At 36.9% G+C, this 27,076-nt stretch overlaps 1 long non-coding RNA gene and 1 pseudogene across 7 annotated transcripts; one reads left to right on the forward strand and one right to left on the reverse strand.

The window, feature by feature from the left end:
• Nucleotides 1–695: 695 nt before the first annotated feature.
• LOC114322659 (uncharacterized) lies at nucleotides 696–18,576 on the reverse strand. 6 transcript variants are annotated; one of them, XR_014361389.1, is made up of 7 exons: nucleotides 18,339–18,576; nucleotides 18,007–18,196; nucleotides 6,735–6,903; nucleotides 5,870–6,252; nucleotides 5,514–5,620; nucleotides 1,176–1,231; nucleotides 696–1,082 (listed from the first exon to the last, which is right to left on the reverse strand). It is a non-coding gene; the product is annotated as an uncharacterized LOC114322659 (long non-coding RNA). The 6 variants fall into 6 exon arrangements; XR_014361391.1 differs by lacking the exon at nucleotides 18,339–18,576 and having other exon boundaries at nucleotides 5,870–5,937; nucleotides 6,162–6,252; nucleotides 18,007–18,332; XR_014361393.1 differs by lacking the exon at nucleotides 18,339–18,576 and having other exon boundaries at nucleotides 6,162–6,252; nucleotides 18,007–18,332.
• LOC145820215 (mitochondrial dicarboxylate/tricarboxylate transporter DTC pseudogene) lies at nucleotides 8,420–9,888 on the forward strand (annotated as a pseudogene). Its single transcript, XR_014361387.1, has one exon. The product of XR_014361387.1 is annotated as a mitochondrial dicarboxylate/tricarboxylate transporter DTC pseudogene (transcript).
• Nucleotides 18,577–27,076: the final 8,500 nt, after the last annotated feature.

Consider the following 27,076-nt stretch of genomic DNA (forward strand, 5'->3'; position numbering starts at 1 on the left):
AAAACCCTTTGTCTTTTTTGACTTACAATTTACAAGTTCAAAAAAAGAGGGAATATATATATATATATATATTAATCTACTATTCAGTTGTTGAAAGGGACAAGAACGTTGTATATGATGTCAACCCTTTAATTTTTGCATTGTATTAATTTGATTCCTATAATTCCAATTACATCAGCCTTATTTGGTTTAACTCTCAAAACACAATTTTTGAAAAAAAAATTTCTAAAATTTTATTTGGTTGGAAATTTTTTGAAATTTTTTTCCAAAATCACTCTCTTCTACACATCAATCAATCACTTTTATTTTCTCCTCTCTCATTCTCAATCACTTTTTCTCTCACACATATTTACTCAATTATAACAAAATATCAAATCATTCCATACTCCAAAACTATTTCCAAAATATATAACCAAACAAACCAAAAAATTTCTAAACTTTCCCCAAAATTTTTTAAAAAAATTTATCTCCCAAAACCAAACCAAACCAAATACACCCATCAATTTTGTGCTTTAATTTTTCAATTCGTGTCATTTTGGTCTAAATTGATGCAAATACTCCAAAATGACAAAAAAACAAAAAAAAATATGGGTTAGGTAAGAATAAGGAGCTTTAATATATTTTTGTGTTATTTTGGGAATGCAGGAGTATTTGAGCGGAGTGCAAACAGCTGCACCCAATTTTTATTGGGAAAGTAATTGAAAAGGTAACACTTTCATATTTGAACATCCCAAATCTAGTATAAAAGCATGACAGACCAAGGTTCACAAGTATGTGAATAAAAGTTAGGGACCAAAACGGAAGTGAAAGTTACCTGAAGCACAAAAGAGGCAGCAATTTAAACAGCCAAACAACTTTTTACATTTTCTCACATTTCTTCCCTCCTTTCTTCTTCTTCTTTTTTTTTTTTTTTTTTTTTTTCTCATTCATATCTGGTAATTTTGCATCCTCTAATGGAAAAACAAGGGTATGTTTTTTCAAGTGCTCAATTCTCACATGTGCATATAAGTACTCTTTGTTGAGTCTTCCCATAACAAACCTCCATATCATCGTGCAAAGTCACGAGCATCCTCAAAAACTTCCTGCAATATAAGGAAACAAATCCATAAGTTGATAAAAGATTGAAAGTAAGATACACGAAATGCAATTGTAGTGGAGATGAGTTTTATTTTTACCCGAGAGGGAATTCATCAAAAAGATGAGCTAGCAAATCATATCCAATTCTCACAGCCTAATATGTTAAAGAGAATTGCATTTCAAATAATTGTCAAACAGATTAAGATATAAAATTACTCGGTAAATGCTATCATTTAAAAACAGGATATATATGTCTTCAAAACTTTGGTGATTGACAAAAATAACACAACCAAATTTCACTTTCGATTGAGAGCTGACATATACTAAATATTAAATCTGCATAGTAGCATTAATATTTAGGTTTGTAAATGTATCTGAACTGTAAAATAACTGATGTATTATTATTGATTGTATTGTTTTACAAGATTGTTATGTATTGATTTTGTACAAGAATTCCTATTATATAGGAGATGATTCTGGAGTAGGTGAGGAGTGAGTGGTGGAGGTAGGTTTGGTGGAGTGTAGTAGGTGATAGGAGTGAGTGGTGGAGGTAGGTTTGGTGGAGTGTAGTAGGTGATAGGAGTGAGTGGTGGAGGTAGGTTTGGTGGAGTGTGTAGTAGTAATTTACATTTACATTAACAGCCCCCCTCAAACTCAAGGAGGATAGGTACTAGCCAACTTGAGTTTGGAGAGAGTAACAAAACAGAAAAATAAACTGATAAATAAAACAGGATAGGAGACACGGTATGGTCGTGTCAGACCGATGTAGCAGACAGTTTATGGGGTCATGTCGGACCGTTGTAGCAGACAGTTTACGGGGTCATGTCGGACCGTTGTAGCAGACACTGTGTGGTCGTGTCAGACCGATGTAGCAGGACAGTTTACGGGGTCATGTCGGACCGATGTAGAAGACAGTTTACGGGGTCATGTCGGACCGATGTAGCAGGACAGTTTACGGGGTCATGTCGGACCGGTGTAGAAGACAGTTTACGGGGTCATGTCGGACCGTTGTAGCAGACAGTTTACGGGGTCATGTCGGACCGTTGTAGAAGACAGTTTACGGGGTCATGTCGGACCGTTGTAGCAGACAGTTTACGGGGTCATGTCGGACCGTTGTAGAAGACAGTTTATGGGGTCATGTCGGACCGTTGTAGCAGACACTGTGTGGTCGTGTCAGACCGATGTAGAAGACAGTTTATGGGGTCATGTCGGACCGATGTAGAAGACAGTTTATGAGGTCATGTCGGACCGATGTAGCAGAGGTTGTGGTGGTGCACCAAGGGGGCGACTTAGGGAGTGCGCCATGGGGTGACTTGAACATGATACTGTGTATAACCCCCCCTCAAACTCAAATAGGTGTGAAGATAGAAACCTATTTGAGGTTGAAAAGGAATTGATAAAGCTGACCGGTGTAGAAGACACTGTATGAGTGTGTATATAGGCTGCCCAAAAAATATACATGGATGTAGATATCGAGCCCTCAAAAGTCGTGCCCTCAAAAGGTGTGTCCGCACCCTCAAAAGGCGTGCCATCAAAAGGCGTGCCCAAATGCATCAAAAGGCGTGCCATGAAAAGGTGTGCCAGTGTGTCGGGCGGCAAGAGGCGCGCGATGCGCGTGGCTGCCTCGGCTATTTAACCAAGACTGAACCTGAGGCTGAGGCAGAGGCTGAGACAAAAAAAACCTGCGAATTTCTCTGAAAAACTCTTCGTTGTACTGAGAGAGAGAGTCTGTAACACTGTTGTGCTGAGAGAGAGTCTGTAACACTCTGTGGCGAGAGAAAATGGCGTCGTCGTCCCGTGGTCTGCTGACTCTCTTTCCCGACCTCAACGAGTCCACAGGAGAGAGAACTGGGGCGGTGGCCAGTGAACCTCAACCAAACACTGCCGGTTTTGCGCCGTTGAACTTTCCGATGCGGTCGGTGGAGCAAAAAATGGCTGTGCAGTCGGATGTGGAGGCCAATCAGTATACTTTGAAAGCATGTGTGGAGTCCATGACGGCGGTTACAAATCTGTCGCACCGGCTGCAGAGTAGGACAAATGAGGTGCAGCAGTTAAACTCCCAGCTGGCTCTGCTCCAACGCATGTATAAGGATGCGCGAGCAGAGATAAGCGTGCTAAGGGCAGAAAACAAGGAGCTGAAACGGAAGGCCACCGTGATGTTCCGATTTGGGGGGCCGCCATATGCCGTAGTGGAGGAGTATGGGGGAGTGAACGTGCTCGGCGGCGTGGAAAACACGGAGGCAGCACCGTCAAGGGCCGCCCAGGACGGAGGCAAAAAGAAAAGACCGGCGGCAGAGTAGAGAAGAAAAATCCCACCTGTGAATGTGGTTGTTTGTTTGTATTTTTTTTGTTTTTTTTTTTTTTTTTTTTTTTGTTTGTTTGTTTGTTTTTTTTTTTTTTTTTTTGTGTAAAATTGTGATCGGGGTTGATCCCTATATGAATAAAATGAGGTGATTGGACAAATCCGAATGGCTTGAAGGTACAAGACTGATCAGAAAAAAAAAAAATAGAGGGAAGGAATAGAAGGTTTTTTTTTTTTTTTTTTTGTTTGTTGTTGTTGTTGTTTTTTTTTTTTTTTTTTTTTTTTTTGTGAAAGATATATATATATATATAAGATAAAGAATTTGTGGTGGTGGAAAAGGTGATGTTTTAATAAAGAAACCATGGTGGGTTTGCTTTGAGTAATAGATTAAAATATACATATATATATTAAAAAAAATAAAATAAAATAAAAAAAAGGAAGTTGAGTGGGCTGGGTGGGTGAAAAGGAAATGCCATCTTGTTGGTGAGAGTGCCAGATGGGTGTGATTTTCCCATTTGATCAAATCCAAGGCCATAACCGGCAATGGAAGGGTTTGCAGAGCAAGCCGAGAGTGTGGAAAAAGATATGTCTGAGGTGGTGTATGCATGTGCGGTGTGCATGGTGGAGTAGTGTGCATATCAGTGTGGGTATTGGTTATTTTATTGTAGTGTTATTTTATTGTATTTGTTTATTTGTGAAAGCTGCCGAGAGAGGGAGAGAAGGTCAGAGGACGACCACCATTTGGGGTTTTTTTTTTTTTTTTTTTTTTTTTTTTTTTTGTTTTGTTTTGTTTGGTTGTGAAAGGGAAAGATTTTGGGGCATGTGAAAGTGAAAGAAAAATAAAAAGAAAAGAAAGAAAGAATAAGAAGATGGTAGTGCGTAGGGAGTGGTGTTGTGTAAAGGGAAAAAGCTGGGGGCATGTGGGGCATGTGGGTGGATTATTAGAGAGAGAGAAAGAGATGTAGAGAGAGAAGCACAAGGGAGAGCCAGGTTGAGGAGAAGGTTAAAGACTTTAAGACTCCTCTGTGAAACTGGGTTGGCTGGGATCGATGGGTTAAAAAGAAGCTATTTAGAGAAGCAGTGCCCACACGGCCAACCCACGGGAGTAGTATGGTAGGTTTAGAGATAGTGCCAACCCACGGGAGTATGTGAGGGTTGATCAGCTGAAACCTGGAACCAATGGTCACACTCTCATCGTGAAGGTAGTCACTGCTAACACCGTCTTGCAGAAGAAAGGCCGCAACTCTCAGCTCCTCAGCCGCGGCTCCGTCGGCCAAACTCGTATCTCTGAGTGCCTCGTTAGTTGTGAGCACCGTTTTGAGGACGGAGCAGCAAGTTCCCTCCGGCTTCTTGACGGTGCTGCCGTTGGTGACGTAGGAGAGGCAGTCGGTCATCTTGAGGACCAGGGTGGTGCAGTCGACGGCCGGCGCCGGAGCGGCGGCGTGAGAGTGGGAGTGAGCGGAGTGTGCAACGGAGAAGACGCCGATGTAGAGGATGGAGAAGAGGAGAGTGGAAGCAGAGCTCTGCAGTATCTCGGTTTGGATGGAGAGAAGAGCTCCGTCGGATTCAATGGCTGGAATGACTGGATATGAATTGCTCAAGAAGGAGTCATCGACTTTGAGAGAAATACCCGTGGTGATCATGTCATCTGAGAATGTGGTGATCATGTCATCTGAGAATATCCTAGCTCGTATCGATCGATGTTTGTTGGTATGGATCATTTCCTGTGAGCCTCTTGCTGGAGTTGATGGAGGTTTCAATTGGTTGAGATCCGGCGGGCGGTCAAGGCAAGGTTGCCGCCCGCCGGAAGGCGAAGAACACCAAGAGCTTAACCTATAGCTCTGATACCATGTAAAATAACTGATGTATTATTATTGATTGTATTGTTTTACAAGATTGTTATGTATTGATTTTGTACAAGAATTCCTATTATATAGGAGATGATTCTGGAGTAGGTGAGGAGTGAGTGGTGGAGGTAGGTTTGGTGGAGTGTAGTAGGTGATAGGAGTGAGTGGTGGAGGTAGGTTTGGTGGAGTGTAGTAGGTGATAGGAGTGAGTGGTGGAGGTAGGTTTGGTGGAGTGTGTAGTAGTAATTTACATTTACATTAACATGAACATTGAGAAAAATGTAAACCCGATTAGTAACATTTGCTGGTACAGAGGGTATTCTGTCTGCAACACGAGGCTATGCATTCCATTGAAGAAAAGAAATTGAGCGTTCTGCTCAAGCAAATAAATTATCTGCATATGCAAGGGTTCAAATTTCAATGAAGCATATTATATTCAACTAGAAACAAATAAAGAAAGACACAAGTAAAGGACCAAACTTTGTGATTTCAATAACTATTCTCTAAAGTCTTAGCTACTTTATCAGGTAAAAGATAAAATGATTTCTTTAAGTGTTCAATTCCCTTCTTGCAAATTACACACATAAAATGATTTCTTCAAGTGTACATTGCGAATGCATAGTGAGATGAGTTTGATTTTTACCCCAGAACTCATCATAAAGATGAGCTGGTATCATCCCAACCTTTCATATCCGATTCCCACAACTTAATCTGTTAAAGAAAGTTGCATTTCAAGTCATTGTCAAACAGATTAAGATAAAATTCACTTGGAAAATGGTATCATTTAGGATAAATGTATTCAAGAACTTGATGATTCACAAAAACAGTATAACCAAATTCACTTTTGATTGAGAGTTGACATGTATTGAATCTAAATAGTAGTAGAAATATTTGGGTTTTTAAATGTATCTTTTAACATTGAGAAAAATATAAACCTGATTAGTAACATTTTAGCATTTTCTCTTACGGAGGGTATTCTCTCTGCAACATGAGAATCTGCATTTTCTGCCGAAGAAAAGAAATTATCTGCAAATACAATGGTTGAAATTTCAATGGAGCAAGTTATATTCTTATAGAAGAAACAAACAAGAAAATCTGAAAGTATATTTGGTGGAACATACAATATATACGAGCAACAATATTCACATATTACATTTAAGTGGTAAAGATAGTCCTACATAACCATCCAAATCATCCATATTCCGACAGGTCAATATTTCGCTCTTAATTATAACTCGATAAACACTGTTTATTATCAACACCTCCCGCCTCCCCTCCATTTCCCCAAACACACACACAAAAACATACATAACAAAAAAAATAAATAACAAAAAACCACCCACAAAAGAAAAACAAAAGAGAATTATTTATCAAAAGAAGAAAACAAAACAAAAGTTGTCGATAGAATATTTGGATGAACATGATGGGATGGCTTTTTAAAAATAGTAGCATTGGTACCTTTTAATTGAGGGTCCTAGGAGAAGACTGGAGAATCAGATAGGCCTAACCTTCAGCATTATTTTTATAAAGTGGCTACTCTCAATTTTGAACCTTCGTTCTCACACTCAGCACCCTGAACATTTACCTCTGCACCAAGCAATGCCCCAACGTTGGCTTTCAAAGCACCCAAGGCTGCAGGCAAGAGATTCCTATGCATTCACAATGTACACTTGTTTCCTATGACAGAACATCCAGAAGTCAAGAGAATTTGCTTAATAACAAATAAAATGAAATTAGTAACCAAGCAAAAGCTTTTTTAAATAAAAACACCAGTAAAGGATCAAACTTTATGATTCCTTTTACTATTAGTGTAAATTAAGCTACTCTATCAGGTAAAAGATGAAATGGTTTTTTCGAGGGTCCTGCTAATGATAGCCCTCAGGGTTGTCAATAAGAAGCACATAAGGCCAAAATATTTATAATCTCAATACATTTTTCATATATCTCAAAACATTTTTACATATTTTTATATACTTCTTACACATTTTAAACATTTTTTAACACTAACAACAGCCCAAGGTTTTTTTTTTTGCATTTTTCTTTCTTAAAAGGTCCCAAGAGATAGCATGGAGTTGCAGACAAATAGGCATTAATGCTTGCCTATTTGGCCATAATGGCATTTTTTAAAGCATCATACAAGCTTCCTTTGTAGTTACAGCTACAAAAAGATTTGGAAGCTGATATTCTACCTTGTATTTTTAGCATGAAAATTGATCACTTCATCAATGAATGGCAAATATAAGAATAAAATTTTAATGAATATGAACAATGAGCAATCCAAGCTGGTAAACGGCAAATGATAATGACTTCATTTTTTTTTTTTTGATAAATAAGACAATTTTATTAAAACAACATCAAGACAATGTCAAAGAATACAAGAACCAAAACAACCAACCAAGCACTTAGCCATGAAGAGTGCCTACAAAATCTAGAAAAGAGTTCAGATCCAAAGCAACTCGCCCCGAGACCCAACTATACAAAATTCCCAAAAATCAGCTCTTCAAATAATATAATGACTTCAAATTTTTATTTTTATTTTTTTAAAAATATCCAATAATCTAGTAAAATAAATATATTTAAAGGAAAAGTCTCTCATCCCAAACATTTTTTTTTTTTTTCCATTTCATGTTTTGGGGTTTGCCAAAAGAGTTTTGAATTTTATCAAAGATTAGAGAACCACCTTTTACTGTTAAATGAATTTCCCCTTTTGATTTCTTCTTGTTCTTTGTACACTGCCCACTTCATGACGAGTTTAAACAGATCAACATGTAAATTTGAAGAAATAAAAAAAAATCTACGAGACTATATGGTATAAAAATTTCAAAATAGTTTCATCTCTTTTTTCAATATATGCATTGGATTTGAAATCTAAATAATACTCCAAGTAGGGTAGGTGGCTTCTTAAACCTAAATCCCTCCAACTGCAACAGATTGCCCACATGGATTTTTGACCAGATTAGGCGGCTTCCTAACTGTCAAATGTAGTCTAGCATACAAGGACAAAGGTTCAAAACACACCATGATACAAAGTTGTCCTTGCAAGGCATGTAAGTTTAAATGATCAAAAGTCTTGCTTAAGAAGAGTTTGCAGTGGGGAGGTTTTTCCAATTGTGGTTTGCAGAAATGACTTCTCAATTTTCTTGATATATATATATATATATATATATATGTTAAAATCCACCTACGCTCCACCTACTTCACCCACTTAAACCTACTCCACTAAACCTAACCCACTACACCACTACCACCTCCACTTCACCTACTCCTTACCTACTACACACTCACCCTCTTCTATATATAGGAATCATGAATCATTGTAATAGATATGAATATATATCAATCAATAATACATCTATTTCTTACATGGTATCAGAGCAGGTTTAGAACCTAATATTTTTTCGCTTCACCGGCGGGCGGCAACCTCACCTTAGCCGTCCACCGGACCTTCACCTAGTCTGCAAAAATTCTCTCTTGTTTTTGACGAAGGCTCTTTCTCTTCTCTCTGTCTGCTTTTTTGTTTGTTCAATTTTGGGGGCTAACTATTAGCAAAAAGAAAGAAGAAATGGGAGAGACGAAGCCAAAAGCCAGTGGTGTTTGGCCCACCGTGAAGCCTTTCGTCAATAGCGGAGCCTCTGGAATGCTCGCTACCTGTGTCATCCAACCTATCGACATGATCAAGGTCAGAATTCAATTAGGTCAGGGATCAGCCACTGATGTGACAAAGAACATGTTCAAGAATGAGGGTATTGGTGCCTTTTACAAGGGGCTGACTGCTGGGCTGCTTAGACAAGCTACATATACAACTGCCCGACTTGGATCATTTAGGATTCTGACAAATAAAGCAATTGAGGCCAATGATGGGAAGCCCCTACCTTTATATCAGAAGGCTTTGTGTGGCTTAACTGCTGGAGCAATTGGAGCATCAGTTGGTAGTCCAGCAGATTTAGCACTCATTCGTATGCAGGCAGATGCTACCTTACCTCTCGCACAGCGCCGGAACTACACGAATGCATTCCATGCCCTTTATCGTATTGTTGCAGCTGAAGGAGTTTTGGCACTCTGGAAAGGTGCAGGCCCTACTGTAGTGAGAGCAATGGCACTGAATATGGGAATGCTTGCCTCATATGACCAGAGTGTGGAGTTCTTCAAGGATTCTGTGGGTTTTGGTGAGGCTGCTACAATATTAGGGGCGAGTAGTGTTTCAGGATTCTTTGCTGCAGCCTGCAGTTTACCATTTGATTATGTGAAAATCCAGATACAGAAGATGCAACCTGATGCTGAAGGCAAATTCCCATACACTGGTTTTTTAATATAAACAAGAGACCCACACACTCACACATGCACCTCTGGTTTTTTAATCTTTCAACCTTTTCCTTTTTTTTTTTTTTTTATTCTTCAACTCACGTGGCATGTCTCTTCATGTTTTTTATTTTCTTTTATCATCATCACATTACACTCATCATTTCTCCCACATTTCTTTTAATATTTCCCATCATTTCTTTTCAACTTTTCTTCTGCCAACCTGTTCCCCATTGATTTTATAATTTCATTTATTTTATCACATATCTATTTAAAAAAACAAAAAAAACAAAAAAAACAAATCATAAACCAAAACACACCGCACATCGTTTTATTCATGACAGGGAATTAACCCCCATCACATTTCTACAAAAAAAAAAAAATATAAAAAAATAAAATAAAAAACAACAACAACAGCAGCAGCTTTGTTTTCTTTTCTGCAGCGGCCACACATCGACCTCACTTCTTCTCTACTCTGCCGCCGGTCTTTTCTTTTTGCCTCCGTCCTGGGCGGCCCTTGACGGTGCTGCCTCCGTGTTTCCCACTCCACTGGGCATGATCACTCCTCACTGCTCCTCCACTACAGAATATGGCGGACCTCCAAAACGGAACATCACGGTGGCCTTCCGCTTCAGCTCCTTATTTTCCGCCTTTAGCACACTTATCTCTGCTCGCGCATCCTTATACATGCGTTGGAGCAGAGCCAGCTGGGAGTTTAACTGCTGCACCTCATTTGCCCTACTCTGCAGCCGGTTCGACAAGTTTGTAACCGCAGTCATGGTTTCCACACATGACTTCAATGTATACTGATTGGCTTCCACATCCAACTGCACTGCCATTCTTTGCTCCACAGACCGCATCGGAAAGTTCAACGGAGCAAACTCCGGGGCGCTTGGTTGAGGTTCCAGTGCCACCGCACCAGTTCTCTCTCTTGTTGACTCGTTGAGGTCGGGAAAGAGGGTGAGCAGACCGTGGGACGACGAAGCCATTTTCTGGGCAACAGCGTGTTACAGAATATTACCGAGTTTCTCTCTCCGACAACGAAGAGTTTGTTTTTCAGAGTTTTTTCTCAGTTTCTTGTCTCAGCCTCTGCCTCGGCCTCCGCCTCCGTCTTGGTTAAATAGCCGGGGCAGCCACGCGTATCGCGCGCCACTTGACGCCAGACGACAAACGGGCGTGCCAGCCAAGGCACTCACGTGCCTCGCCATCATATCTGGCACACCTTTTTATGGATTGGGCACGTCTTTTGATGGCACGCCTTTTTATGGATTGGGCACGCCTTTTGATGGCACGCCTTTTTATGGATTGGGCACACCTTTTGAGGGTGCGACTTTTTAAGGGTCCGACAAGACTCTGTAAACTGTCCCGACATTGATTCCGGTTAGCTCCTTCATGGGTCCGACAAGACTCTGTAAACTGTCCCGACATTGATTCCGGTTAGTTTCTACAAGGGTCCGACAAGACTCTGTAAATTGTCCCGACATTGATTCCGGTTAGTTTCTACAAGGGTCCAACAAGACTCTGTAAACTGTCACAACAACTGTCACAACATTGTCTGCTACAACGGTCCGACATGACCCCATAAACTGTCTTCTACATCGGTCTGACACCGCCATTCAGTGTCCTCTACACCGTTATGACAACACCATACAGTGTCCTCTACATGGTTATGACACCCCCATACAGTGTCCTCTACAACGTTCTGACACCACCATCCAGTGTCTTCACCAATGGTCTGACACGACCATACAGTGTCTCTTATCCTCTTTTATTTTTATGTATTTTCTTGTTTTGTTACTCTCTCCAAACTCAAGTTGGTTAGTTCCTATCCCCCTTAAGTTTGCGGGGGGCTGTTAAAATCCACCTACGCTCCACCTACTTCACCCACTTAAACCTACTCCACTAAACCTAACCCACTACACCACTACCACCTCACCTACTCCACTAAACCTAACCCACTACACCACTACCACCTCCACTTCACCTACTCCTTACCTACTACACACTCACCCTCTTCTATATATAGGAATCATGAATCATTGTAATAGATATGAATATATATCAATCAATAATACATCTATTTCTTACAATATATCTTATTCATTGATCACTTATGAGAGTTTTCATATGATTAGATAAAAGCAAATCAATAAAACAGACAGTGAAATACATCCTAAAGTTTGTTTCCACAACAACAAATGCTGGAGAACAATAAGGTAATAACAACAATAGTTAGTAGATTTCTAATATTTTTTTACCTGCATAACACTGATAAAATATAGAAAAGTACATTTTTACAAAGCTGGAAAAAAAATCACATTGTATTCAAAGTCACAACTGAGTCAGGAAGTTGTCCTCTCCAGGGCAAAAAATAAAAAGTGAAAAAAAAAAATCAGCATTTGAACAGAGAACTAATACAAATTATTGAACCAATTAATTTGTAGTCATTAGACACATTATGCAGCCAATCCACTATATGTCAACATTTCAAATGTTGATGTAACAAATTGTTATTCCAAAATATATTCCATGTTGTCATAACTATGCTGTCTCTGGCAGACTGGCATTGTTTTATGTTGATGAAACTGCAAAAAAACTTATGTCTTAATGATAATGATGAGATGGAGATCACACAGCATATAATGACCCATAAAATAAAACTGCAAAAATTAGAAACGATTGAGATGTGCGCTTTTATGATTGGTTGAAAAGTGCACATTTCAATCATTTACAACAAACTAGAACTTTCTTGTGATAAGGCCCAAAAGAATTAGAAAGTAAACCCTCGGTTCTGATAAAAATCTTAGACGATATTAGTATTCAGAAATAAACAAATAAAAATGGAACTTGATTGGATAAGAGAGGTGCTTACATTAATGAACTTCCCCTCTTTTACCGACTAAACTCCCTAACCAAGTCCTTTGATTGTAATGGATTAGATTCTAAATTAAATGGAGTTAAATGGTTTCCTACCTTCCCATAAAAAATAGGTGGCAGCTCTTTTATGCAAATTGATCTATTTTGGCAACTTGTGGGCCAACGATACTGTGGGATAAACGATTTGTTGTCATTATGGATCTTGATGGTTCATACTCAATTTTGAGATAGTCTAATCCGACATGTGGGTGCGTCGAAATATGTGGTATCCACAGGAGGTCAGTGTAATTATACAACAAATACAAGATTATTAATTGTATTTTCTTCAAGCCTCAAGGAGATGAGTAAATTTACCCTTATGTACATATATTGAAAAAAAAAAATGCTTAAAATATAAAATATATAAATCAAAATCATGTGTACCTAAAATATACTCTTGGCCTTTGTCTTTGCCTTGTTTACATTTGCCTTGCATCTATTGGTAAATAAGGTAAAAGTAAAAGGCACTAGTAGACACAAGATGACATGTGCTCAAAATGGCATGAAATTTGTTCAAGACACTAAAAACTTCATGACGATCAAGACCCATCAGTCTTGAATGGCCTACAATGGATTTTGGGCGAATTCCAAAATTTAGGCCTTTAGTTTCGCGATTTTTCAGTTTTAGAAGTAATTGATTCGTCTATAACTTGGTCTATATGAATATGATTTTGCCTTGATTTTTTCTAGTATATTTCCTTTTTTGGTAATTTTTATTTTATTTTATTTGATTTCGGTTTGGTTAGCAAGTAATTAGCCTAGGATTTAGTTTACCTTTTTTTCTTTAGGTATTCTCTAGCATAAATTGACATGTATGCCTTAGGGCAAATGAGTTTTATTTTGAAGAATTAGTATTATCACAAGAGAGACTATCTTTTTCTTTTTTTTTGTCTAATCCGTGGTTGTTCAAGTGTTCGAGTGTTCATTCCATTACCTTCCTTGCATCACCATTCTTTTCTTTATCTCTTTTTCACTCATTTATCCTACTCATGTCAACAGGCATAACTGCCTACACCATAACTGCCTTTGTAATACCCCCAACTTTTCAAAATGTAATTATTTTGGCATTTAAATTTGGTTATTGAAATTTTTTATTAATGAAATATAAATCGGACATAGTTTTGAGAATTTGCAAAACATGCTAGGAAATTTCATAGTTTTTGTAAGTTTCAAATAATGATGGCAATTTTGTTATTTTTCAAATTTAATAATAATAAATGAATATTTATATTTTAAATTACAATTTGAGACTATTTACTATAGCTTTTGCTCTTGAATTGCCTTGCTGGTCAATTTTACAATTACTATGACACCAGTTACACTTCTACAAAGAAATTTTGGTCTACCACAGAAGGAGGATATCTTTTTATCCACAAAAGAAAACAAGCCTTTATAGAGGGTGGCAAGTAAGTAAGGAGCAAAAGCCATGGCTTGGCCATCTTGAGGGCATAAGGCCAATGGAAGGTATTCCTTGGTAATTTTGAAGCCAGGAACACAAAAAATGAATTAGCAGAGCCAAATTGAGTAAAAGGCAGCTCTTTCTTGGTCATCGACAGGGGTGTTTCTTTTGCCTTTGTATTTTTTAATAAACTCAGTGTAACTCATGTCAGTGTTAAGGGTGAAAGTTACTGGTGGGGGTTCTAGTAAAGCACTGATTTCTAATCCTAGAATGGGGAGTCCAATTAAATAGGCTATGTCTAGGATGGTTGGAGATATCATGCCAAACTATAGGAGCATTGAGTTGCAAGATTGTGACCAGAAACAGGCAGCAACAACAATTAACCACTTATTCCTATCAAATTTGAGGGTCGACAAATGAATTACCTCACTAATACCTCGATGTTTCCATACATCTGAGTCATAAGCTTCAATTCGTTTGGCCCAGCTTTGCCAGGAAGAATCTAGTTGTCTCCATGATCCAAGAGGGTTTTTGTTGTCGTCCCAGTTTACCCGATTGAATTTTGGTTGGTTGAGAAGTAGAGTTTGGCCATTAGCAAGTGGGTAGTATGGAGTTAGTTCATCTAGGAAATAGGTTGTAAAGGTAGGTCCTAGGGTTGCTTTGGCTATGGTGGTGGTACTTGGAATCAAAGTTAAGTCCAGCATTAGGGAGCTGGTAATTTCCCTACTGGCTTTGGGGAATCTAAGATGTTCATCATTGGTTTCATCTTCTTTCGTGGATTTTAAGAGCCATTGTTTAGAGTTTTAAGTTGTTTGGTGTTTTGATATGGGAGTTTCGAAAGAAAGAGAGAAGATTGAAGTGAGGTGAAGTTGGAAGGTTTAAGCTTTTATAGCTTATTGTGGGCCCAGTGTTTGGATTTGTTCGAATTAAGTATATTATTTATCTTGCCCAGAAATGGATTTGTTTAAGTTAAAAATCATTATTATTTATTTAACTTAAATAAGGGGTATTGTTTACATCCATTTTTGTGAAATTTCTGTCGATAGGTGTATCAATCAGATGATGACACATGGAAGAGTCAAAGTGAAAGTCCATCAGTCAAAGGGACAGGTGGCATAAAAAGGTTGAGCACGTGCATAGAATGATTCAAGTGATAGAGCAGTTGTCAGGCTAAGTTATGAACTTAGTGGGTTGTTTTCAAAAAGGAATATGTACGAGATGGAAGGCGTTACCTGTCGATGTGGTGCTCAAAGTGTTAAGGGACATGTGGCAACATGGAGGAGAGATGGTTTGACAGGAAGATTTGAAGGCTTGGTAGAGTTCGAAGACTTAGAAGTGTGGAGGCAGTTACCATGGCAGTTGGCAATTGCAGTTACAGATTCGAATAAGTCATGCAATCATGGGCCAAGAAAAGAGGAAGAAGATATAAGAGCCAAGGATTTGGTAGAAAGGAGATCATCAACAACACAACAACTTAGATTATATCTAAGAGTAGTTCTTTCAATTTAGGAGTTGTTTTCTCTATAACTTGTAACCTTTATGAACTTTGGTGGTTTCATTATGGAATTACCTATTGTTTATTTTGTTTACTTTTTCTATTGTAATTTTGTTCCAAAGAAGTCCTCATTCTTTTGAGGCATTTAAATCAAAAGCACAATTGTTTGGTTTCTTTGTTTGATTGTTTGTTTAAATTGTTGTTCAATTTCTGTCGATTGGGAGTGAGCATAATGTTTACTAACATATTCTTGGAAAAAGGACTTCCAACTTGGATCTTTAGGTGGTGATACTAATTACAAACGCAATGGAGATGTGTTGTTCTGATTGTCACACTATGTAATTGTATTATCAAGTGTCAATGGCACCATGAAACATATTTTTCACAATTTTCCTGTGTAGAGGTTGTTAGATGGACTTGCGACATAGACCAGAAGATTTAAAAATGCTGGTTTTAAATTTAGATTGGATTTAAGTGTTATTTTCTTTGTGATGTTTTCTCTGTTCTTGAACACTAATTCCTTTTAGTAAAGGTAATGAAGGCTAGAAGAGTAGTTTTACTTTCTTTCTTTTTGTGTGTTATTTGAAATGATTGTAATATTCTCAAATTGGAAAAAAAAATTTACACACTACTAAAAACAACATAGGGGGGGTGTAGTCTACCCATTCAAATATTTTATATATAAAACCACAAAATACTCTTCACGCACCATCATCACATATAAACATATAAACATCCAAAATAAATTGGTTTTGAAGATTTAGGCCTCGTTTGGGAACAAGCTAATTTAGTAACTTTTTGGATATTTGGCTAAAATATGAGCTAAAAAAAACTAGTATGTTTGGGATGACTTTTTGGCTTTTTACGAAAAGATGTGCAAAAAGTAGAGAGAAAGGAGAATATTTGACTTTTTGGTTTGGGTTGTTGGCTTTTTGGCTAATTTAGTAACTTTTTGGCTTTTTGGCTAAAAGGGAAAGTTCCCAAACGAGGCCTTAGGGTGTGTTTGGTTTGTTTTTTAGAGAGTGATTTTCAAAAAAATATTTGGAGAGAGAATTTAGGAATTTTTTTAGTTTGTTTAGTTGTATATTTTGAAAGTAGTTTTGGAGTTTGAGAGTTTGGGATGATTTGCTAGTTTGTTGTAATTGAGTAGATGTGTGTGAGAGAAAAAAAAGTGATTGAAAAGGAGAGATGAGAGAGAGAATGATTGATTATGTGTAAGAGAGAGAGTGATTTTGAAATTTTTTTGAGAAAAACCACAAACCAAACAAAATTTTGAAATTTTTTTTTAAAAACAACTCTCCCAAAATCAGACCAAACAAGCCCTTAGTGTTTAAGAATATTGAAATCAATTGGTTTTAAGGTTTAAGTATATTAAAATCAATTGGTTTGGAAGATTTAGTGTTCAAGAATATTGAAATCAATTGGTTTTAGGGTTTAAGAACATGGAAATCAATTGGTTTTGAAGATTTAGGGTTTAAAAATATTGAAATCAATTAGTTTTGAAGATTTACACACCATGGATGACACTGAGATTGTTGATTTCGAACAATGCAACAATAAAAATGTCAATTTAATACTTAGGTTTTTGATTTTTTGTTTATCTCATTTGTATAATCGTCATGAATGTGACTTTGTTCGTCACGTGTTCGGATAATCAGAGTTGAACTTTTATAATGTTTGATTATTTTTATTCGAACAAAACAGTTTTGCTCAAATTATTAAAGTTGACCAAATTACAAATGTTCTTACATAAAAAATTGAACATTTTAATTCCTTAAGAATTTCATTTCTTAAATTTAATTTATTTTTGGTATAATTTCTTTTCTTTTTTAAAGTAGATTTATTCAATATTTACAATAATAATAATAATAATAACATATAAAATTTAATATATGTTCAACATAATAAGTTTAAACGAATTGAAATTGTTCAGCATATCAAGTATGAACGTATTTATTTTATTCAACATAAATATTTTGAACATATTCAATTTGTTCAATTTTATTTTTTTTCTACGATGATATTGTATCTCCACCCAATTAGATAATCTTGAATTGCCATACCTATGGATGGTAAGTCGGTCCAACAAATTGTGAGGCCTTATCATGTTAAGTATATCACTCTCAATCTTGTCATTCTGTGGATTATGAGAGCCATTCTATTCTAGTGATAACTCTTTTAACTTCTCTTCTTAGATATTAAATTTGCATCCTTTACATCCTTAGCAGAACTTGCATTCTCCAATTTTGATATGTGTGTTACCCTACAAATGTGTGATAATTTTACCAACTCTCTTATTCTATACCCAGTACATTTACCCACGATGAAATTTGACAGCATTTGTAGCTTTATTAATTTACCTATCTGTAGCAGCATCTTTTCTAATGATAGAATATTCACACTAGTCATATCAAAACGGCGTAGGTTCACCAGGTTTCCCATGTCTATAGGTAACTTTTCAAGTTTTTCACAAAATTTCAAGAACAAGACTTGTAAATTGTAAAGAGTTGCCACCGACTTAGGCAGCTTTCTAATTTGAGAATGGGATACATTGCGGTAACGTAGATGCCTTAGATCTTCAATGGAATTTGCTAGTTCATCTATCCCAGAACTACACAAACGCAACTCACGTAAGCACTTTAACATTGGCAACAAATCATGAAGCAAGTACCTTATTATGTAGTTCCTCCTACACGGTGATAACTCTAAGAAGGTTTGTAAGCATCTGGCATCATCGAAAATTTTGAACTTTTTGATTCCGTCATATTTGCTAGCAACACAAGATGAATGTCGAGCTTTATTTGAAATTTTCTTCTGCTTGTCATCCTTTAAATTATTCTTCAACCAAAAATAGATGTCCTCTGCAATTGCACGAGCCAAATCATTGATGAGGTCATGCATTATGAATTGCAATTCATTATGACTTAACGATTGAAAAAACTCTAAATTTCCCTAATTCAACACTACCGTTGTCCTCAAACCATAGATTATCCAAGTCCTTACCCAAATCAACGGCTCTTTCTGCCTCTATACAACCACCATCGACGATCAGAGTCTCGACGTCGATTTGAGGTAGAGAGTCCTTCGTAAGGGTATAAAAGTCCTCATGGGACGTAGTCTCATCACTCGAACTCTCTGACGAAGACACCATGACGATCATGGTGGGGGAGGGGCTCCGATCATTGCGATTCGGCGAAGAAGATCGACGATTTAGTAGAGAAAGGAGAATTAGGGCATGGTCGAAGAAAAGGGCCATTTTGCCTAAATAAGTCAAATTATCAATTCAATTCCCAAACTAAGCATAGTTTTGAAAGAATTCTCAAAATAGGTTAAAACGTGATTCACAATCACGCTTTCAACGTCTATGTGCCTGTCCCGCGTGAATGAAAATTGAGAAGTCTTAAAAACGTGATTACAAAATGCGCTTTTAATTAATAAAGCGCGGTTACAAAAGACGCTTTTAATTAAAAAAATTTTCCTGAAATTACTGTTCTGAACCACGCTTTTAACTTAATTTTTTTTTCTTCTGAAAGCGCGGTTATGAACCACGCTTTTAATCAAAAAAAAATTTCTTCTGAAATCGTAGTTATGAACCACGCTTTTAGCTTAAATTTTTTTCTTCTGAAAACGTGGTTATGAGCTACGCTTTTTGGCAAAAAAAATTTTCTTCTGAAAGCGTGTTTGTGAATCACGTTTTTTACATAAATACACCAATTATTTAGTTTCAGTTTAACTGAACTCTGAAGAAGAAATTTTTTTTTTTTGTTTCTGCTGTCATTGTTTTGGTGATAATGTATTTTAGAATAATTTTTTGGGTTAAAATTGTTTTACTAAAACCGTTCTCATGTTAATTTTTTTTTCTTTTCTTTTATCTTTATTTTGGGTTAGAAGGTGTAATTTAAATTTTTTTTTTGGCTTTACTAAAGTAAATTTATTTTATTTTTTCTTGTGTTTGTTTTGGGTTAGAAGGTGATAATGTAATTCATAAATTTTTTGAGCTTTAGTAAAGCCGTTTTGATGTAAATTTTTTTTATATTTTATTTTCTCTTTGTTTTGGGTTAGAAGGTGTTATTCAGTAATTTGTTTGGGCTTTAATAAAGCCGTTTTCATTTAAATATATATATTTTTTCTTTTGTCTTTGTTTTGGGTTAAAAGGTGATAATGTAATTCAGAAATTTTTTTTCGCTTTACTAAAGCTGTTTTCATGTAAAGTTTTTTTATTTTTTATTTTTTTTCTCTTGTCTTTGTTTTGGGTTAAAAGGTGTTATGCAGAAATTTGTTTTGGCTTTACTAAAGCCGTTTTCATTTAAATAATTTTTTTTTTCTGTTGTCTTTGTTTTGGGTTAGAAGGTGATAATGTAATTCAGAAAACCTTGAGGAAAAACACATAAGTCTCCCACAAAAATACATAGGTAGTACAGACATAAGTCTCCGACAACAATACATTCTGGACACCATGAACTGAACACACAATACATACATAAACATAACAGTTAGATAGACAAATATTAGCCAGACAATCTGACAAACTCATTACGGAAACACTTAGTCTAACACAGACATTACATATTAATGCATAACCTAATATTGCCAAAGTGTAGACATTAACACCTAATTCGCGCTTAAATCGGTAGGTGGCTCAGAGTCTGAATAATCCGACAGCTCAGCGTCAGAGACAAGCTCAGGATCCTCCATGATACCCTTGATAGCCGCAACATTTGGTTTTGTTCTGTTCTTCTGGGCATCCTTCTTAACTATGTATAGCTGCATATCGCGGGCTAACCTACGACGCATTTGAGAAATTTCACGTTGTAGTCTTTCACATAGTCAATCAACATTATCAGGATCTTCTTTTTGGATTTCAACAGAACGTGTTTTTGGCACCTTCAGTCGATTTTCCCGACATAATCTTTCCATTTGCACTCGCTCTATAAACAGTGCGGGCCACTTTAGAAGCCTAGCGTCTGCTAAACCATATCCTGTTTGATTATCTGATGGATCCATACATGAACCTCCTTGAACTGGATAATACTTGGGCATCAAAAAATGTCGCTTCCCAAACCTATCACGATAACCACAAGCATAATCTAAAATAGGTATTCCCACTCCCTCCCATGAATCGTCTTTAGCATCGCCACGTCCCCTTCCCCCTCCTCGTCGTGAACTGCCACCCCTTTGCAAGTTCCTACCACCTCTACGATTCCCACTCCCTCCCATGAACCATGTAGCCATGCTAATTTTTTAAAACAAATGAATGATAATTTCGTAGGGCGAAATGGGTTGTAAGGTTGTGTCTTCACCTTTAGTCGTTTATATAGTTGGTTATGAACAGCTTTAGAAAGATGTCCTTGCATGACAATCCCACATATATGAACAAGGTATGAGTTGTCACTTGAATGAAAAAGCAAAGAAAAGCAAATACTGTGTACCAAAGTCACGTGACTTGACAATCCATCTGCATATACCGACAAAGTAAGGGCATGCTCACTATAAGGTAAATAAGTTAATTCACTGTTGGCATGTGACTTTCTGAATTGAGAATCACTGTAATAAAAAAATCGAGCAAAAAATCGATAAAACCAAAGCCTGTGCACCAAGTCACATAGCTTGACAATCCATCTGCATATACCGAGACAATAAGGGCATGCTCACTGTAAGGTAAATCAATGAATTTACTGTTGCCATGTGACTTTATGAATTGAGAATCCCACATATATCAATAAGAGATGAGTTGTCACTGTAATAAAAAAATCGAGCAAAAAATCGAGAAAACCAAAGCCTGTGCACCAAGTCGCATGACTTGACAATCCATCTGCATATACCGAGAAAATAAGGGCATGCTCACTGTAAGGTAAATCAGTGAATTCATTGTTGCCATGTGACTTTATGAATTGAGAATCTCACATATATCAAATTGGTGTTGAGTTGTCACTATAATAAAAAAATCGAGCAAAAAATCGAGAAAACCCAAGCCTATGCACCAAGTCACATGACTTGACAATCCATCTGCATATACCGAGAAAATAAGGGCATGCTCACTGTAAGGTAAATCAGTGAATTCACTGTTGCCATGTGACTTTCTGAATTGAGAATCCCACATATATTAATAAGAAATGAGTTGTCACTATGTGCTATAAAATCGAGGAAAAAATCAAGGAAACCAAAGCATGTGACAATCCATCTGCATATACGGACAAAATAATGGCATGCTCGCTGTAAGGTAAATCAGTGAATTCACTGTTGCCATGTGACTTTCTGAATTGAGACTGTAATAAAAAATGAAGCTTATATAGGCAATGTTGTGTTTCACTTAGCTATGCATCATTCGTTGTTACGACCAAACGTTCGTGTATTTCATTGAAAAGTATGACTATTTGAATTATTTGTTGTCATTTGGGTACAAGTCAAGTTTCTTACATTTTTGGCCTTGTGTTGATTGCTATTCTATACTAAAAGAATCGTCAATTTCTTGAAAAAGGCGCAGAAAACAATCTGTTTGTGTATAATTAATTGTAAATAGTGATTTTGACAAGCAAATCAAGTAAAACCAATTGGGTTTTAAATTTAGTTCCCAACCTGGACCAACCACTTGGCTTTGAGCTTGTTTGTCTAGCCCCCCAAGTTTAGCTATCTGTCAACCCCCCATTCCTTACCAGAGTCATCATTTTGACTGGACTTTCAGGAATTTGAAGGCAACTCTTTCTTCTTTTCTGATGGAGATTGAAATTCTTTACGTACAGGATCCCTATTTCACGAGCCCCAGTTAAGGGAAGCTTTTCACCAAGCTACCTGTTTTGTTTTATGTGTTGTTGAAGGCGGTAGTTCGTTTGTATGAACTTATTAGTCCCCCAACTGAACCAACCACTTGGCTTTGAGCTTGTTTGTCCAACCCCCCAAGTTTAGTTATCTGTCAACCCCCCATTCCTTACTAGAGTCATCATTTTGACTGGACTTCCAGGAATTGGAAGGCGACACTTTCTTCTTTTCTAATAGAGATTGACATTCTTTACGTACAGGATCCCTATTTCACGAGCCCCAGTTAAGGGAAGCTTTTCACCGAGCTACCTGTTTTGTTTTATGTGTTGTTGAAAGCGGTAGTTCGTTCGTATGAACTTTATTAGTCCCCCAACTGGACCAACCACTTGGCTTTGAGCTTGTTTGTCCAGCCCCCCAAGTTTAGTTATCTGTCAACCCCTCATTCCTTACCAGAGTCATCATTTTGACTGGACTTCCAGGAATTGGAAGGCGACTCTTTTTTCTTTTCTGATGAAGATTGAAATTCCTTACGTACAGGATCCCTATTTCATGAGCCCCAGTTAAGGGAAGCTTTTCATCGAGCTACCTGTTTTGTTTTATGTGTTGTTGAAGGCGGTAGTTCGTTTGTATGAACTTTATTAGTCCCCCAACTGGACCAACCACTTGGCTTTGGGCTTGTTTGTCCAGCCCCCCAAGTTTAGTTATCTGTCAACCCCTCATTCCTTACTAGAGTCATCATTTTGACTAGACTTCTAGGAATTGGAAGGCGACTCTTTCTTCTTTCCTGATGGAGATTGACATTCTTTACGTACAGGATCCCTATTTCACGAGCCCCAGTTAAGGGAAGCTTTTCACCGAGCTACCTGTTCTGTTTTATGTGTTTTAAGTATTCACATAATTCAACATACATTAATCCATTCATTAATCCAGAACATTCATTAACTCATTGCAATTCAATAAAGAAAGTCATGAACTAATAAATGTGCAGTTATAAATGTAGTTATTTCATAAACTTCAGGTTCATAAAACAAATACTTGAAATACATCCGTACGTTAGATGAACAACAACATTGTCTTACACTCTAGTAACGAAGATATGAGACAACATACAAACATATACAAAAGATAAAGGTGTTTGATTTCTCATTCCTCATCTGACATGTAGTAGTCAGAGAGATATTTTTCATTGTTTAAGACATTATTTCGCTCAATCACTGTCAAATCTCTGTTGCTTGCTTCTGCCATTTCGGTAGCTAGCTGAAACATGAAATGTCGACATCTCCGCATCAACATTCTGTTGTTCTCCTTCTTAATTCTGCTAACTGCTTTTTCATAGTCACTCACATTTCGTCTAGCCATGGTCAATGAATGATGATGAGGTACCGGTGCCCCAAAGTTACGTAGATCATTAAACAATCCTTCTTGCTCCATTACCCTGAACGCCCATTCTGCTCAGATACTAGCATAATAATCCTTCGGACTCGAGTACTTTTCGCTCTTGTAGTCATAAGTAAATGGAGGTAGCAGCCACACTTTCGGATTTCTTTGCCGGCGTGAACTTCCTACACCTCTTGAAGACATTGTTCATAAAATAAACAAACAAATAATAATAGTAATTGTAGATATATTACTATTGTTATGACTTGAACAAACATCATACTGGGGGTGTCGCTATTTATAGACATTATACTAAGGGTAACTAGTGATGATCTAGTGACGATAATGCATGCTAGGGCACTATGGAAGAAGTGATACCCGTGATATTATTTTATGTTATTCATTTCATGCAATCCTGAGTACCAGTGACTTTGTGTACCTGTGATGTAGTCACGGACGTGGTTGTCAGATAAAATCATAATTGTAGTCCAGAGGATGACAATGCAATCCCTTCATATTCAAGCAGTGAGTTGTCAAATAAAACATGCAGTGAGTTGTCACATCGCCACATGAAACTATTTTTTCATGCTTACTTTTTTAATACAGTAAGTAGTCATTTGGAATTGACGATTTCAGTACAAATTGATGTTTTCAAAAAATTATAAATGAAATTAAATGCTTAAATTTTCTTTGTTTTAAAGTAATATTCTTCATAAACAACTATGAAACAGAGTGCAAGTAAATACACAACCGTCCAACTCACTTCGACCTACAAAACTATTGTTGTTTTTTTCACCGAAATAATAAAATGGTCACTTGATATGTAAACACGATTGGAACTTTTCAGCCTATATTTTATCTTATTTTCACTTAATGAACTTCACAGTCATCCCATTTTCTCCTCTTTGCATTTTCTGTTCTTTTTATATTCGGTAAATTACACTTTACTCCTTCAGTCCATCACATAATTGTTTATCAACACTATTGCCATGTGGTCATATTGATCTGACTTAGATGAATTCTGAAATGTGAGAAAAAAAGAAAGCATTTATTTGCGCTGCAGAAAGTCACATGCATCACGTAATGTGAGGAAAAAAGTCACAAACTATATAAGCATGGCAAAGTCAGAAAGTCATATGCATTACTGCATCACTGCATAAAGTGACATGCATCACTGCATCATTGCACAAAGTCACATGCATTACTGTATCGCTGCACAAAGTCAGATGCATCACTGCATCGCTGCACAAAGTCACATAGCATCTGAGGAAAAAACAATGCATCCAAATTATTACGTCTGTTCAAGTCACTGGCGAGCATCACTGAGATATGTTGGACGTATCACTGCGCCGAGCTACAATTTATTATCGTACCATACCTACTGTACCCTTGTGAATTATGCAATTCATTAAAATTTTGAGGGGGTGTTATAACAAAATAACAATAAATTGATAAATATGTCAATACACCTAAAAAGTAAAACAAATTTGTGAAAAAATATTTCAAAAAATTTAAAAATATTTCAAAGATTTTTAAATTGTAATTTCATATTTATTTTTTTTAAAAAAAATTCAGGCAGAGAAATTTGACTAATTCAGACGTTTAGTCAGTTGATCAGCTTGGTTCTTTTCATTTTTCATAAAATATTTTTCAGAAAATTCTACTTTCTTAATTTTCATGTTTTTTTTTCCAAAGTTTTTACTGATTTTTTAAAATATTTTAAGCAATTTGACTAATTCAAATGTTTTTACTTTTTTTTTTATGTTTTTACTTTTTGTTTTGAAATAACAATAAATTATGCAATTCATAAAAGTCGAAGTGACAACTCCTATCAAGTTGATGCATAGTTGTTCAGGTCATAAAATTTGACGTGACAACTCTGATGCATAGTTGTTTACAATAATTTCATACATACAGCTACCATGTGTATATATGGTATAAATATCGCATCATACCACAACAAAAGTTTTACAGCTATTTCGAGTGATATCATCATGAGATATACGGTGGTTGATCTATATTCAGCAATGGGTCGGTATTGGGTTGCAGATGGAGATGAATTTGAATACCCATTAAATCCAATTTTGCATTACTCACGTGCCACCGTAAATACCATGAGAGCTGAGTGGGAATTTCGCAAAACTCGAGCAAATGTTCTCGTTGAGCTATGTCGTGAAGTTAATCTTAATCGCAAAACTCGAGCAAACGTTCTCGTTGAGCTATGTCGTGAAGTTAATCTTAAATTTCCTCGCCGGTTAGCCATGCGTATGCCAACTGACACTCCACAGTTGTTGCAAAGGGCATTGCATCGTATCCACGACGAGGTTAATCGCATGACCCAACGTTTGCAAAGGTCCGGACTAATGAAGACCTCAAATGAGCGTGCCGAAGATGGGTTAATGGATGATGCACACCAGTACTTCGCCTGGAGCATGGATGTTATGTATGAATCTGATATTGAGATGTCAGATGATGATGATAATGAATGAAATTGTTTGGATGACAGACCAAACCATTTCTGTAATGCATGCAATTTGTAATGCTTGTCTATGACTTATCAATGAAGGGAGATATTTCAATTGTTTTCGAATAGTTCTTGTAATTCTACCTTTGCTTTATGTCCGTTATTGTTATTTTGAAGAACGCTACTTCAACTAGACTTTCATGATTTCATGCATTATTGATGTGGAATATAATAATGATACTTAATGAACTACAGGTTCATATAACAAATAGTCGAAATACACGTTTAAGCTAGATGAACAACAAATATATATGTCTACATTTTGTTTGGTTATCATTGGTTTGTACATGAAAAAAAGACAGTGAATGCAATCATTCAGAAAAGTGAAAGAAAAGGAAAAACAAAATTATGTGTTTGTTTAGATATTTATTTTGTTTCCTTTTTATTCATATTTCTCCCCACAACTATCTATTATGCAATGTTTACATTTTTTTCTCAGATTTTTTTTGTATAAAATTTTTACTAACCTGTAGCAACACAAGTGGCCCTCCAATCTCTCTCGTTAATAAAATCCTATCAATTCTTATCCTTTTTTTTCTGTTTTCCTTTTCATTTTTATGGAAATCATCAAAACAAGTAAGAATAAAAAATTGTAAAATTATATTTTTAGAATAAATAAGTATGACACATTTACATCATCTGTACAAGTTTGATTTACAAAAACTATAAATAAAATAAACTATACACTCCATATCACACCCGCTAATGCCCTAACCTGCCCCCAGTCCCACAACCCCGACCGTGGACCTCCCTCCTCGGTCTCCTGCGGTAGGCTCTCTGAATATCTGGCTCCCCCAATCGTAAATGCATATCCTGTGGAGCCTGTGAGTGTGACCCCCCCTTCTACTGCATGTGCTGCCCCTGATCCTGTCTGTGGCCGAAGATCGGATACTGTTATGAGCTGTGAAACTCCATTATCTGGTGCAACTGTATCACGATCTGCAGCTGGACCTCGACCTCTGCCTCTGCCTACACCCCGACCTCGGCCGCGACGTCCGCCACGACCAAAACCTCGGCCTCTCCCGTGCGCTCTGGGGGGGCTCAATATGGGCCTCATCGTCAACGTGGGAGATGTCAGTGAGAA

The sequence above is a fragment of the Camellia sinensis genome, chromosome 2 (genome assembly GCF_055761805.1).
Source record: "Camellia sinensis isolate YWXY chromosome 2, ASM5576180v1, whole genome shotgun sequence".
Classification (NCBI taxonomy): Eukaryota; Viridiplantae; Streptophyta; class Magnoliopsida; order Ericales; family Theaceae; genus Camellia; species Camellia sinensis.